This window comes from Muntiacus reevesi, chromosome 9, assembly GCF_963930625.1.
Source record: "Muntiacus reevesi chromosome 9, mMunRee1.1, whole genome shotgun sequence".
In the NCBI taxonomy this organism is placed as follows: domain Eukaryota; kingdom Metazoa; phylum Chordata; class Mammalia; order Artiodactyla; family Cervidae; genus Muntiacus; species Muntiacus reevesi.
Genome location: NC_089257.1, coordinates 15,170,011 through 15,182,577, shown reverse-complemented (window position 1 = coordinate 15,182,577; position 12,567 = coordinate 15,170,011). Strand labels below are relative to the sequence as shown.

The 12,567-nt window shown below is 58.6% G+C and overlaps 1 long non-coding RNA gene across 1 annotated transcript; it reads right to left on the bottom strand.

The window, feature by feature from the left end:
- Nucleotides 1-987: 987 nt before the first annotated feature.
- On the bottom strand, nucleotides 988-10,486 carry LOC136174065 (uncharacterized). Its single transcript, XR_010664377.1, has 4 exons — nucleotides 10,401-10,486; nucleotides 2,845-2,915; nucleotides 1,719-1,892; nucleotides 988-1,058 (listed from the first exon to the last, which is right to left on the bottom strand). It is a non-coding gene; the product is annotated as an uncharacterized lncRNA (long non-coding RNA).
- Between the last annotated feature and the right edge of the window lie 2,081 nt (nucleotides 10,487-12,567).

The window sequence follows — 12,567 nt, the reverse complement described above, 5'->3', positions numbered from 1 at the left end:
AGAGAGACTCCACTGTCCCAAGTCTGGCCAAGCCCAGGGTGAGAAAATCCCCAGGGCCCCAAATCTCGGGAAACAGGCAGAACTGGCTCCCACTTTCTGCGCAGCTCGAGCACCCTCTATCCATTCCCACACCAGCAAGTCCTCTCCAACCTTCCTCCCACTGTCCATCCTCCCTAAGCGCACCAGAAACCTCTTCCCAATGCTCAGATTCCAAGGGACCTGCTGAGGTCCTAAGCCTTAGGAATAGCAGGACCCAGATTCTAAACAATTTCAAGCAGAGCAGGAAGGGTCTGATCATATCCACAACCCCAGGAGCTAGCAACTCCTTCAAAGGGGTGGTGGGGTGGGGATAGGTATTTTCTGAGTGTCCAGCACTGGGCTGAGTGCCTCCACTCTTGTGATCTCACAGAACCGGGACAATCATGTTACCCTGAGGCCCAAGAGGTTGGTGACTCGCCCAGGGTCACACAGCTTGTGAGTGGGGAGCCTGGACCGGCTTTCTGGGGCTCTCGGAAGGGCTGGATCCCAGGGCAGGGAAAGGAGGCAGAAGGACAAGGAGCCAAGTGTGGAGCAGACGGGGGGACACAGCTGGGCCAAGGTGGTCAGGACTGGGGAGGAAGAGAAAGGCAGAAAAGCAGGAGAAAGAGCCAAAGAAGGGGGTAGAGAGAAGTGAGTCGAGAAAGAGCAGGGTGGGGCAGTGGGAGGGCAGGACACAGATGAGGGCGAGAGCGGACAGCACCGTGGGTCCTGGGAGGCTGCAGGCCCGAGCACAGAGGGTCCGCAGTTTGCTGGAAGTCACCAGGAGCGTCTGGTTGACCCCGTGGCTTGAGTTTTTGTGAGCAAGAAATTGGTTTGAGATTTAAAGAAAAACACTTAGGTGCTCCAGGGAATGAGAGGCAAAGCTGCTTTTTATTTTCATCTTTTTATTTGTTATTTGTCTTTGGCCGTGCTGGGTCTCTGTTGAGGCATGTGGACTCTAGCTGTGCTGTGTGGGTTCAGCTGCCCCACGGCATCGTGCAGGATCCTAGCTCCCCAACCGGGGATCGAACTTGTCTCCCCTGCATTGGAAGGGAGACTCTTAACCACTGGACCACCAGGGAAATCCCTGAAACGGTTTTTTTTTTTTTTTTTTTTGAAACGGTTTTTTAAATTATGTTAATTTTTCAATAGGTAATAGATACACATGGTATGAAATTCAAAAGGTAACAAGAAGGGAAACGGTCCCGTTCCCTGTTAGCTGATTCTTGGATATTTTTTCTAGAGGAAGTCTAGCAGACAGAAGCATAGAAGCAGATATTTTTAAATTTCACACAGCAAGCAGTGCCCTGAACACATCGTGCTTCACTTTGGTTGTTTTTTCCCCACTAAATCCATCCCATGCCCGTGCATATAGAGCCGTCTTGTTCTTTTTAATGACTGTATAGTATTCTACGGTTTGGGTAAACTGTGGTAGCTTCACATCATGAGAGACCTCATTCATTCAAAAAACTGCAGGAAACATTTGTGTACAATTTAAAAGATAATTATAAAGTGTACACATACATAACCACCATCTAGGTCAAGAAATAAAACACTGCCAGCACTCCAGAAGCTTCCCCAAATGTCCTGCCTCTCTCTAGAAGGAAGACTATCCTAACTTTGCCAGTAATTATTTCCCTGTTTTCTTTACAGCTTTCCCACTTGAGTAAACATCTCTAACAATATAGTTTAGCTTTTACCTTAACAGATTTTAACCTTTATATGAAGAGAGTCATAGTGTAAACATTCTTGTTGCATGTAGCTGTGGTCCATTTTCATTGCTGTATAGCAGTCCATTGTTGAAAAGTTATTTAACGAGTCTCTTATGGATGGATATTCAGGTTGTTTCCAGACTTCTGCTATTACAAATAATACTGCAATAGGCAAAATTTGCTAATTTACACACATGCGAGTGTACGTCTAGGATAAATGCCCCAAAGTTGAAATACTGGGTCAAAGAGGAGTGTTTTTTTTGTTTTTTTTTTTTTGCAGGAAAGCTAGAGGGGAGTGTCTACTGGAATAGTTGGGGGAAGATGTGGGTGAAAGGTCGTTTCCAGGGTTGGAGGGATTGCAGTGCGGGCTCCAGGTGTCAGTCCTCATGCCTTCACGTCAGCTTGTTTCTAAAAAACATCCTTCAACTGTAAAGAACGAAACCTATTTTTCTGCCTTACATGAAAACTATGTAGGAGAAAGGCCTACTTCTGCAGAAGTAAATGTTCAAAGGGAGAGACACTAAAATGCTATAAATTCTTTCTCTATATATTTAATTTTCCAAGTCTAATCGTGACAGTTAAGAGATTTGACAGTGAAAAGAAAATCACCACAACCAAATGCAGGCTGAGTCAAAAATCTTTGTGTACCTCCCTGCAGACACTAATAAATAGTATCAGGAATTACCTAAAATAGAAACAAAAACTCCTTCAATTATAAGTAATATTGAAAATGGCACAGCTTTCTATCTTAACTCATTGGAAAAGAGACCAGATAATTATTTAGAGTCTATCAGTGTAGGTGCCCAGATAGTTCTTTAATTTTTAATTTTTATTTTTTTTATTGAAGTACACACAGAAATTTTTGACTTACCTCTTTTGAAGTCAAAGGGGACATTTTTTTCAGTTGAAATATAAGGGATATATATAACATTGTATTAGTTTTAAGTGTACTGCATGCTTTTTTAACTCTCAAGTAAATAGGTAGATAAACATGGGCTTCCTAGGTGGCTCAGCGGTAAAGAATCTGCCTGCCAATGCAGGAGACACAGGTTCGATCCCTGAGTTGGGAAGATCCCCTGGAAGAGGGCATGGCAACCCACTCCAGTATTCTCACCTGGGAAATCCCATGGACAGAGGAGCCTGGCGGGCTACAGGCCATGGGGGTCTCCAAAGAGCCGGACACGACTGAGAGATTAAACAAGAGAGATATTGTCACGTTGCCTTGAGTAAAGGTTTTCCCCACTTATCCTCCTACCAGCAGCCCGTGACAGGGCTGTTCCCACCCCCACGGGACAAGCGGGCGGCCACGCAGGGCTGGGCCCTGCAGAGAGGGACACGCGGTCAGGCAGCCTGGCTGGTGGAGCGCCGGGCGGCCTTTGCCTGCCCTGGGCTGGGCGACTGCTGGGGTAGGCCGGGTGCTATTGCAATCACAAGGCAGGCAGGCAACAGGAAACACGGGGCCCACGTCCTCGAAGCTGAGTGCACATGGGGGAGCGTCGTGACCCCTTCTCTCGAGGGCCCCTCACCCTCAGCCCCAAAGAGCTCCAGACGCCCTCCACCCTTGCAAGCAGCTGGGCCCGGCGGGACGCGACGGGGCGCGTGGGAGAACTCAGGCCTCAGAGAGCGAGCTGGGAAAGATGACCAGAAAGAGCTGAGCCCGTGTACAGAAATGGCCATCTTGCAACTTCCTCTCACGGTTGAGACACTGGGAGGGGCTCCTTGGGCCCCTCCAAGCTCTGAGCGCCGGTCCGAGTGCGGGGCTGCCTCTGGAGCCCGTGAGGACATCTGACAAATATTTGCTCAGGGCCTCCAGGGGTCAGGCGACCAAACAGGCAAAGGCCCCTGTCCTCCAGGGGCTGATTCTGGAGCAGGCGGGGGTGGGGGGTGGCAGGGGACACACGGAGTCGGGAGTCGGCGAGAAGGAGGCAAGCGCTACAGGAGAGGGGATTGCCCAGCTCGGGGCGGCGGCGGGGCGGGGGGTGCCTCTGCAGCGTGAAGGGGAGCAGGGCAGGCCTCGGGGAGACTTGGAGAATAGGGACACTGGACCAACCCCGGGGACAAGTGGGCGAGCCAGCCAAGCAGACACCTGGGAGGAGAGCTCCAGGCGGGGGGAACAGCAAGGGGCCAGTGTGAGCAGAGCGGGGGTGGGGGGGAGGAGGTGAGAGGCCTGGGTGGGGCGGGGATGCTGAGGGACGTTGTGCATCGTGTGGAGTCTGGTCCTGACTCCGGGAGGACGGGAGCACCACCGCAGAGTTCACGTTCTCATTCAGATCTGAAGTTGGGGCTCTTATCATTCCCCCTGGGACAGTCGAGGAAACTGGGGCTCAGAAGGGGGGTCCACGCCTCAGCCAATCGAGAGACAGGCGAGGCTTAAACCAGGTCAGCTGGAGACCCGGGTGGTACCCAGGGCAGGCGCCCATAAAGTGCCAGGGGCCGGGACCAAGGCGACCAGCCCCACCGGCTGCGGCCCTCGTCGCCCGGCATTAACTCACCCCACCTCCCATGACCCTGTGAATTTACTACCAGTACCGTTTTACAGACAAGGGTCACGGGGTTCAGCTGGCGAGGGGGCTGCCCAAGGACACACAGCTGGCCAGGGGGTGTGTGGGGGTGGCCCTGGGGCGTGTGCTTCCGTGGATGGGTGCTTTCCTACCTAAAAGCGCTCCTTAGCTCTGGCTTGTTCACAGGCTGAAGTCCAAAGCTCCGAGTCCTGTGCTGGAGTCCACCCCCCCACCCCCCAACACCCTGGTCAGGCTTTCCCACCCTCCCCCACCCCGAGTGGACCAGCCCTGCCCCCACCTCCAGCCCAAAGACGCTACTCAACATTCCCAGAACCTCTTTCTCAATCTCCCACGGCCTTTGCTCACAGTCCCACCCCCTTTCACACTCAAAGGCCTCCTCCATCTTTTTTTTTTTTCCTCCTCCATCTTTTGAGGGCTCGCCTCCTCCAGGCTGTCTCCCCAGACCACCTCCATCTTTCCCCCGCCCTACTGAATCCCTCCTCGCACTCTGCGCCAGCTCCTGCCCACCTCCCCACTCCCCCCCCAACACTCCCACCAGCTCCCCGGCCCCAGGGGCCAAGCAGCAGAGATCTCCAGAGGGGCCCGAGCCCCCATGCCCTGAATCTCAGCTCTCCCCGCCACCCCCCTCCACACCCTTGTCTCCTGTTGACCAGGCCGTTCAGACGGGGAGCTCACCTCCTGGCCACATCACTCAGCCTCCGGCACCTCAAACCCACCGCCACCCACAGCGACTTCCTCCTGCTCACCACGGGCAGCACCCGCCCTGCTGGCTCACGGAGGACAGGAGCCACTTCCCCCCCTCCCCCGCCAGGCCCCCCGCTTCTATGGAGCCCCCGGCACCATCCTCTCTTATCCAGGCACCCCTGGATCCTTCCTTACCACTGGCACTGTAGCCCCTTCCCCTCCCCGAAGCTCAGAGGCCTCGATTCTGTAGAGGCGTCAACAAGACCCAGCCACAGCACGGTCCAGAGGGCAGAAAGAGACAGTCTGTGAGCCTTCCCCTTGAATACAGTAGGTTTTCAAATCAGTGCGCGTTTCCCTCACTGGCCTCCACAAATGCTGAGTGACCCTCCTAACCTCGTGGAGGTTGGGAGTATGGCTCTAGAGACCTTGATTCTGAATCCTATCCCTGCCCTGTGTTCGCCACATGGCTGAGGGCAAGTCACTTCTCAGAGCCTCGGTATCATCATCTATAAAACGGAGCCAACAGCAGGATACCCCCCAAGGGACTGTGAGAATTAGAGGCCGCACTGGAGATGTTTCTATGTGATGCACGCGCCCAGCATACCTCTGGAGGAGGAAGGCTCGGCCCTGTCTCTGAGGGCTCAGGATCTCTGCGGTCCTCAGTTCCTTGGAAGCTCCCACCCTCTGGCCTTTCCAAAGCCTCCTTGGAAAAGTTGAGCAGTGTGAGGAGCCGAGAAGCTGGTGGAGGAGAGCCTTGAGAGAGCAGCCTCTCACCCTCCTTTGCCCTCCTCCCTGCCTGAGCAGCCAGCTCTCGGGAGAAGACCTAGGGGCCCCAGGTCTGGAGTAGGGATGCCGTGGTAGGAAGAAGGTAATCGATATCGAGCTCCGGTCGTGGGCCAGCGTGCTAGACATTTACAACAAAGCGACGGCACAGGGATCGATTTTAACAGATGGGAAATGGGCCTCAGAGCCAACCCTTATACCGCTCCAGGCCAGAAAGCAGAAAGAGCCAGAATCAGGGTCGGACCAGGCTTATCTTACTCCAGAGTCTGTGCTCTCAGCCCAAAGCTGCCCCAGCGTGCATGCCGGGAGCCAGCAGGACAGGGGTCTCTGTGCCCGGTGCATGAGTGGGAGGGTGCTGAGGGGGCCGGTGACTGAGGCGCTGACTTGATTTCCAGGCTGTGGGATCCCAGGCTACTTCGAAGCAGTCTAGGGGTCCCAGGCAAGCGCGAGGGGCAAGGAGTAGGAAGGCCTGGACCCGGAAGGAGTTAAATGCATAAGGGGCCTGGGTGAATCAGAGACTCCGCAGGCTGAGGTGGAAATTCCCTGTGCATGGCGTGTGGTCACCCAGAAAAGGGAAACGGTGCTTTTCGGAGCAGAGGACGGCAGGGGCTCCAGCCCGGGAGCAGATGCCTGCTGGGTGGGGCTGGCAAGGGTGTCGTGACCAAGGAGGCCTGGCCTCCGGGTGGGAAGAAGGAGGCAAGGAGCCATGAAGCCAGGCCAGGCCTGGTCATTCTATGGTGTGACCATGGGCCCTGACAGATGAATAGGCGTTCACTGGGCCCAGAGGAAGAAGGGGCACTTGACTTGAACTGTGGGAACCAGTAGAGCCCAGGCCCAGGAATGGGACTCAGCAGGGGGAGCCTGTCCCCAAGGCTTTTGTTGGGGCCTCTGTCCTGTCCCACCCGAGGGGCCCCTCCTCACCCCAGGAAGCACCCATCACCTTCTCCTGGGGTCCCCCAGCCTCAGTTTCCCTCCCAGAGTTCTCAGCATCTTGTCACTCATCTGCCGTGCGCACGGGACCCTGGGCAGGTGCCATGTTCTAGCTCTAGAGACAGTTTGCACCTGCGGCGGCTGGCAAGGAGTGGGTGCTCTGTGTTTGAGGACTGACAGTCTATGGAAGAGGATTCTGACGTTTGGAGAGGTTAGGTGAAACGCGGCCCGCTGGCTGGGACTGAGGCGGGGTGGGAGCCAGGGCTCTGCTTCAGCTGGGACTTGGTGGCAGGTATGGAGTGGGGCAGGCAGAGCCTTCCCCTGGGGGCGCGGAGGGGGACCTGGGCCGCTGACCACCCCGTCCGGCAGCTCCAGCGTCCAAGGCCTGCGTCCCCCTCAAGCTTCAGGCCAGCCCGGCCTCCTGCCTTGTCTCTGGGGCTGGGAAACTCATGTCCTCCCCGGGGAAGGAGACAGACGGATGAGATGGAGCGAGGACCAGTCAGATGGATAGACGAGGGGACTGGGTGTCCGGAAACCCTGACTCCCAGTCCAGACGCTTGCCCGCTGTGTAGCCTGGGACACGCGCCTCGCCCTCTGCGCCCCAGCGTCCATTTCTGATGGAGATGGTGGGACAGGGTCTATCTGGGGATAAAAAGAACTGCCCCCCCTCTGCGTCATCATGAGAGCTCGTCCATGATTTGAAACGAGTGTTCCTTGCGTTGCCTTTTGTCTCTTCCTAGAGCAATCCCCTGCTGCAGCGCCAGTCCTGCCTGCCAGTTCCTAAGCGGCGTGAGCCGTGGTCTCAGGCCCAGCGTCCGTCCGTCCGTCCCAGCTCAACTCTGGCCCGCAAGAGGGCCGGTGACCCACACCAGCGGAACGAGGGGACTGAAACCCAGCTCAAAGACAGTAGGCGGCTGGGGCCTCCCACCCAGAAACAAGCCCCCTGGAAGGCCCCGGGTGCCCCAGGCCCACCGAGCACCCCAGATTCCTTGCCCGCACCCCCCAACCCCGGGAAAGGTCAAGGGGCCCCTGGAGCGGCTACCCTCGGCGGGCCGAGCAGCGTCATGGCGGCCGTCGGGGCTGGAGCTTTTCCAGTCACGAAGGGGAACTGAGAACTGTGGGAATGTGCTTTGGGCAGGCCAGAGTGGGCCGGGCCCCGGTGGGAGGGGGCTGCTCCAAGGAGCCCAGGCTCATGGGGTCCTGGCGGGGGGCGGTGAGGAGTTGAAGAGGACCCCCCTGCTTCTCCAAGCAAGTGGCTGAAGGGCCGGGGATGGGGCAGGTGCGGGGGTCACTGCGAGGTCCTGGCAGGTTGTCCAGAGAGAGCTGGCCGGGGCAGTGGGAGGTTGGGGAGCCGTGTGGGGAAGGAAAGAGGAAGCCGAGCGGAGCGGGGGAGGGGGCCGCGGGGAGGAGTGGGGGCCGGGGGGCCTGGAGTCACTCTGGCCGCAGTCACTTCGCTTCTCCTGGTTTCGGTTTGTAAATAGCTGCTGGCTCCGTGCGGGCGGGATGGGCCCTGCCCCTTCTGTGGCCCGTGTCCAGGGAGGTCCAGGTCTGAGCAGCTAGCTGCACGCGCTGCTGCCCTGGGCTTGAGGACCCCCGCGGGCATCGAGGCTGGCCCGGCCTTTGGGCTCGATGGGCAGGTTCTGGCGGGCCCGGTTCTGGGCAGCCCCAACCTGTGGTCACTGAGGTAATACAGCTGGGATAGAACTTGATGACTTGGCCACACTGGGCTTATTTATAACTGGGCCTCCGTGGGCAGAAGAGCAGCTGCGGAGCCGCCAACTCAGCACTTGGGCTGACCCCAGGCTCCAAGGCAGGGGACGCGATGGCGGGGGCCAGGCCGGCCTCCCGGCCCCTCAGGCTGAGCACCAGGGTCTTGGGATCCTCGAGGCCTCTCTGGCTGGAACCAGTCCTTGGCCGTCCGTGATGGACAGGCCTTGAGACTGAGGAGAAGCCACTTAGGCAGTGGGCACCTCAGAACCTCCTGGGCCAAGTGGGGTGGCTAAACTCAGTCAGTGGACTGGTCAGTTCCCCCAGGGGCACCCAGGCCTCAGCCTTCCTGCAAAGAAATTCTTCCTCCAGACGTCAGATGCTGTCAGCAATCTCCACAAGCACAAGTCATCTGCTCTCCCCTTCTTGCAAGAGCAGCTTGAAAACAAAACAACACACATTCGGGGAAAAGGCAATGCCAAGTTCCCGAGGCCTGGCCCTGGTGGTGGAACCTCCAGGCACCCGACGCCGGGAGAAGCCTCCGGGCCTCCCAAGGCCCAGGTGTCATGCCGCACGGGCACCCACCTCCTTGCGGGACAGCCGGGAAGGGCTGGCCCGGCCGCTAGCCCTACTCGTCTCTCTCCTGAGAAATAACGTGAGGGCGGACCGGACCCTTTCCTAAAATTTGTAGGAATAAACGGGATCCGGAAGTCTTTCTCCCGCTCGGAATCCTTCCGAGTCAACCCGGTCACCCACCATCCTCTGTCTCTCCCATCCACCCCGTCTCCCTAACCTGGTCCTGGCCTTCCTGGCCTCCACGCCTCAACTCGAAGTCTGGTTCTCCCAGCGGGTGAGCTCGTCCCTGCTCCCAGGCTCTCCAAACCCCTCTCTGTCGAGGCCTATGCCAAGCCCTTCCTCGGAGGGTCCCAGTCCCAGGGCGGATCTTATCCTCCAAGCTGAAGCTCTTGGGATGGAAAAAATCACGACTGTCAGAATTGGGGCCGAAACGGGCGAGGGATCTTAGACTATGAGTATCACGATCATCTCACGTGAAAGAGGAAAACCAAGGCCTGGGGTGGGGCAGGGAGGGCCAGAGGCAATCAGTGGACAAAGGGCAGAGCTGAGACCAGAGCTCCCGGCCCTGGACCTCAGGCCCTCTGGACCACCTGCTCGGCCTAGAGCGGCAGCCCTGCCTGGCCCCTTCCTCTTAGTGCTGGGGATGGGAGCCCTGGGGTTGGGGGGTAACTCGGGCCATCTCCTGCCCGGGTCGGGGCCTGGGGTGCGGGCCCACTCAGGCCCCCTCTGGGCAGGGTCGGCGGGCCGCCCTGCCTGGAGCCACCCCGGCTGCAGCTGCCCCTGTTTCCACATCGGCAGCAGCAAGTCCGGCGCCTGAGAAAACAGGAAGCGCCCAGTCACCACAGGAAGCGTATGTGCGCAGCCTCCCCGCCCCCGGCCCATTGCAAAACGCCAACAGCCCGGTTACCACAGGCACCACACCGCGGCGGGGGACGCTCCGGCCGCCAGGTCCGCCCCGGGGGCCGGGCCGGCGGACTTCAGCCCTCACCTGCCTGGCGCCAGCCACCGGCCGGTGTCCAGCGGGGGTCAGGGGGCGGCCTGGAGGAGCCCGAGGCCTGGGCTTCGGGCCTCCAGCCTCCCTCTGGGTGCTCAGCCCCATCCCCCCATGCGTCTGAACCAGGCCTCCTCTGGCCCTCGTGAAATCAGAATGTGGGGTCAGGGGTCACAGAGAAGCCGCCTCTCCGGCCTAAGGGTTGGGATGGGAGGACCATTCGACGGCCTTCGACCTGACGGCTCCATCCACCAGCCTCCCAGGGCCGCAGCCTCAGAGCCCGCCACCCCCACAGCCCCTGGGAGCTGTCTGCCGTCAAGTCCACACCTGCCACACCCTCTCGGGCCGGCCCCAGCCCTTCCCGACCGAGACTGCCAGCCCCTGGGGTCCTGCCCCCTGGGGTTCGCCTTGGGGGGGCGGGGAGGGCGGGTGGGAGTCGGGGCCCCTCCTCGTCCCACCCCACCTGCCCCGACTCACCTCTCCTTTACGGCTCCCCCCCCGGGGCTCACCCTTTGGAAGGAGGTGGGAGTCCCCGCAGGGCCTGCACTGCTCCAGCCCCGCGGACAGCAAGGAAAAGAGAAGAGAGCAGAGCATTTCATGGCTATAATAAATCAAAGGGGGAAGTCGGAGCAGGAGAAATAAGAAACTTCCCTACCCCGGGCACAGGGACCTGCCAGGCGGCAGCCCCCGGCACCCCACTCCTCCTTCCTGCATCCCTGGCGGGGGGCCCGGATTGGGTGCCTTCTCCCCCAGGCCTAGCGAGGTACCCCACCTGCCCGGAGGTCCCCTGGGAACCCTGGAGGCCCAGCCTCTCTCAGCGCTGGGCCTCAGTTTCCTCCAAATGGGCGTGGGGAAATTCAACAAGGCTGTTGTTTCTCTGGGGAGGCAAAGGCTTAAACTGCCCCACATAGACAGCTGAAGATGGGGAGGGCCCCTCTGGACAAGGACCCTCGGGGCGTGAAGAGGGGTGGGGAGGGGGTGAAGCATCTGAGAAGTCCCAGTGGGACGGCTGGGCTGGACTGGGCTGTGCTGGACAGACGTCTGTGAAAGGAGCCGGGAAAGCCAGAGCAAGAGGCCGGAGCAAGGAGTGGAGGCGGGGAGAGCCCTGGACTGCGAGAACGGGCAGGACGGTGACCTCAACTCTGTCCCTGCACTTTCTCAAACCAGACCAGGGGCCCAGGGCCTGGGGTCCAGAGGGCAGCACCAGATACCCGCAGTCACTGAAGACATCACGTCTTCCTGGAGTGTCCACGCAGGCAGAAACGGAGAGTAGAAACTGATTTTTTTTTAAGTGTGCGTGGGGTGAGTGAGCCCACCTATTGAACAGGATACAAATCTGTATGAATTTTTAAGACAAGAAGAAGGAATTTCAGAGATAGGTTGGCTAGTTTGGGCCCTGTTGTGAGCGACACCTCCAGCTTCCCCCACTTTTGGGGTGTCTCTACTGGAACCCTCCTGAGAAGACAGGCTCACTCCTTTCCTCCAAGGGTCTGCTCTCACTCAGAGCAAATGCTCTGGGCCCCACCCGGGCCCCCAGCCCCCAGGGACTCCCGGCAGTGTCTCCTGAACAACTGGCAGCCAAGAGCTCGGGGTCCTAGGAGACAGCAGCAGGGCCCAGGATCCCTCTGCACCTCTGAGATCACGCTGCTTCACTCACAACCTCGTCAGGCAGATAAGATAAGAAAGTGGCTGTGACTGTTGGACAGTCTGGGCTGCAGAGCCAGACAGATTGGGGAGCCTGCAGTGTGTGACCCTGGGCAAGTCATCTTGCCTCCTGGAGCCTCGGTTTCCCCACTGGGGAAAGGCCTCACTTGAAAGCCGGTAATGCAGGACAAAGGAGGTCATGGTCTGGGGCCTCACGCTGACCGTGTGGCCAGCAACACACAGCGACCGCCACTCCCGTCTCCTCCCAGAAGCCCCCACTTCCTCCCTCCTTCCCTTTCACCTGCCTGAGAACCTCGGCTCCCTGCTCTTCTCTGCACGCCCAGGGCCCCTGACCTCCCTCTGACCTGTCCTGATCTGGGAGAGCACCGGAGCTGGGGTTCCCAGCCCTTCCCCAAGGCACTCCATCTGTGAGACGGGGTCCTTGGAGGCTCAACTCTTGCCCTGGCAGGACTCCCCACATCTACTCGCACACTTCCTGCCCTCCCAAGACACCCCCTTTCATCCCCAGACAGCCACACGGTTTGAACAACGGGTAGTGTTCACCAGGCACTCTGTGCACACCACATCTTGTAATCCTCGCAGCTGCAAGTATTCTTATCCCCATTTCACAGATCAGGAAACTGAGGCTCAGAGGGGCAGAGGGACTGGTGTGAGGTCAGCTGGCTAGAGAGGGGCAACTCTGACCTGAGAACTCAGTTCTCATCGATTAACCCAGAAGAAATCCTAGGCAAACGTGGGGCGAAGCAGTACCTCTTTGCTTGGGAGACTTTTTGAGTCCTTTGGGATGCCACTGTTGCCCAGGCTCATGTGTGTGTGCACGCGAAGTAGCTTCAGTTCAGTTCAGTTCAGTTGTTCAATTGTGTCCGACTCTTTGCCACCCCATGAGCTGTAGCAAGCCAGGCTTCCCTGTCCAGTAACTTCAGTCATGTCCAACTCTTTGCAACCCTATGGACTGTATAGCCCAGCAGGCTCCTCCACG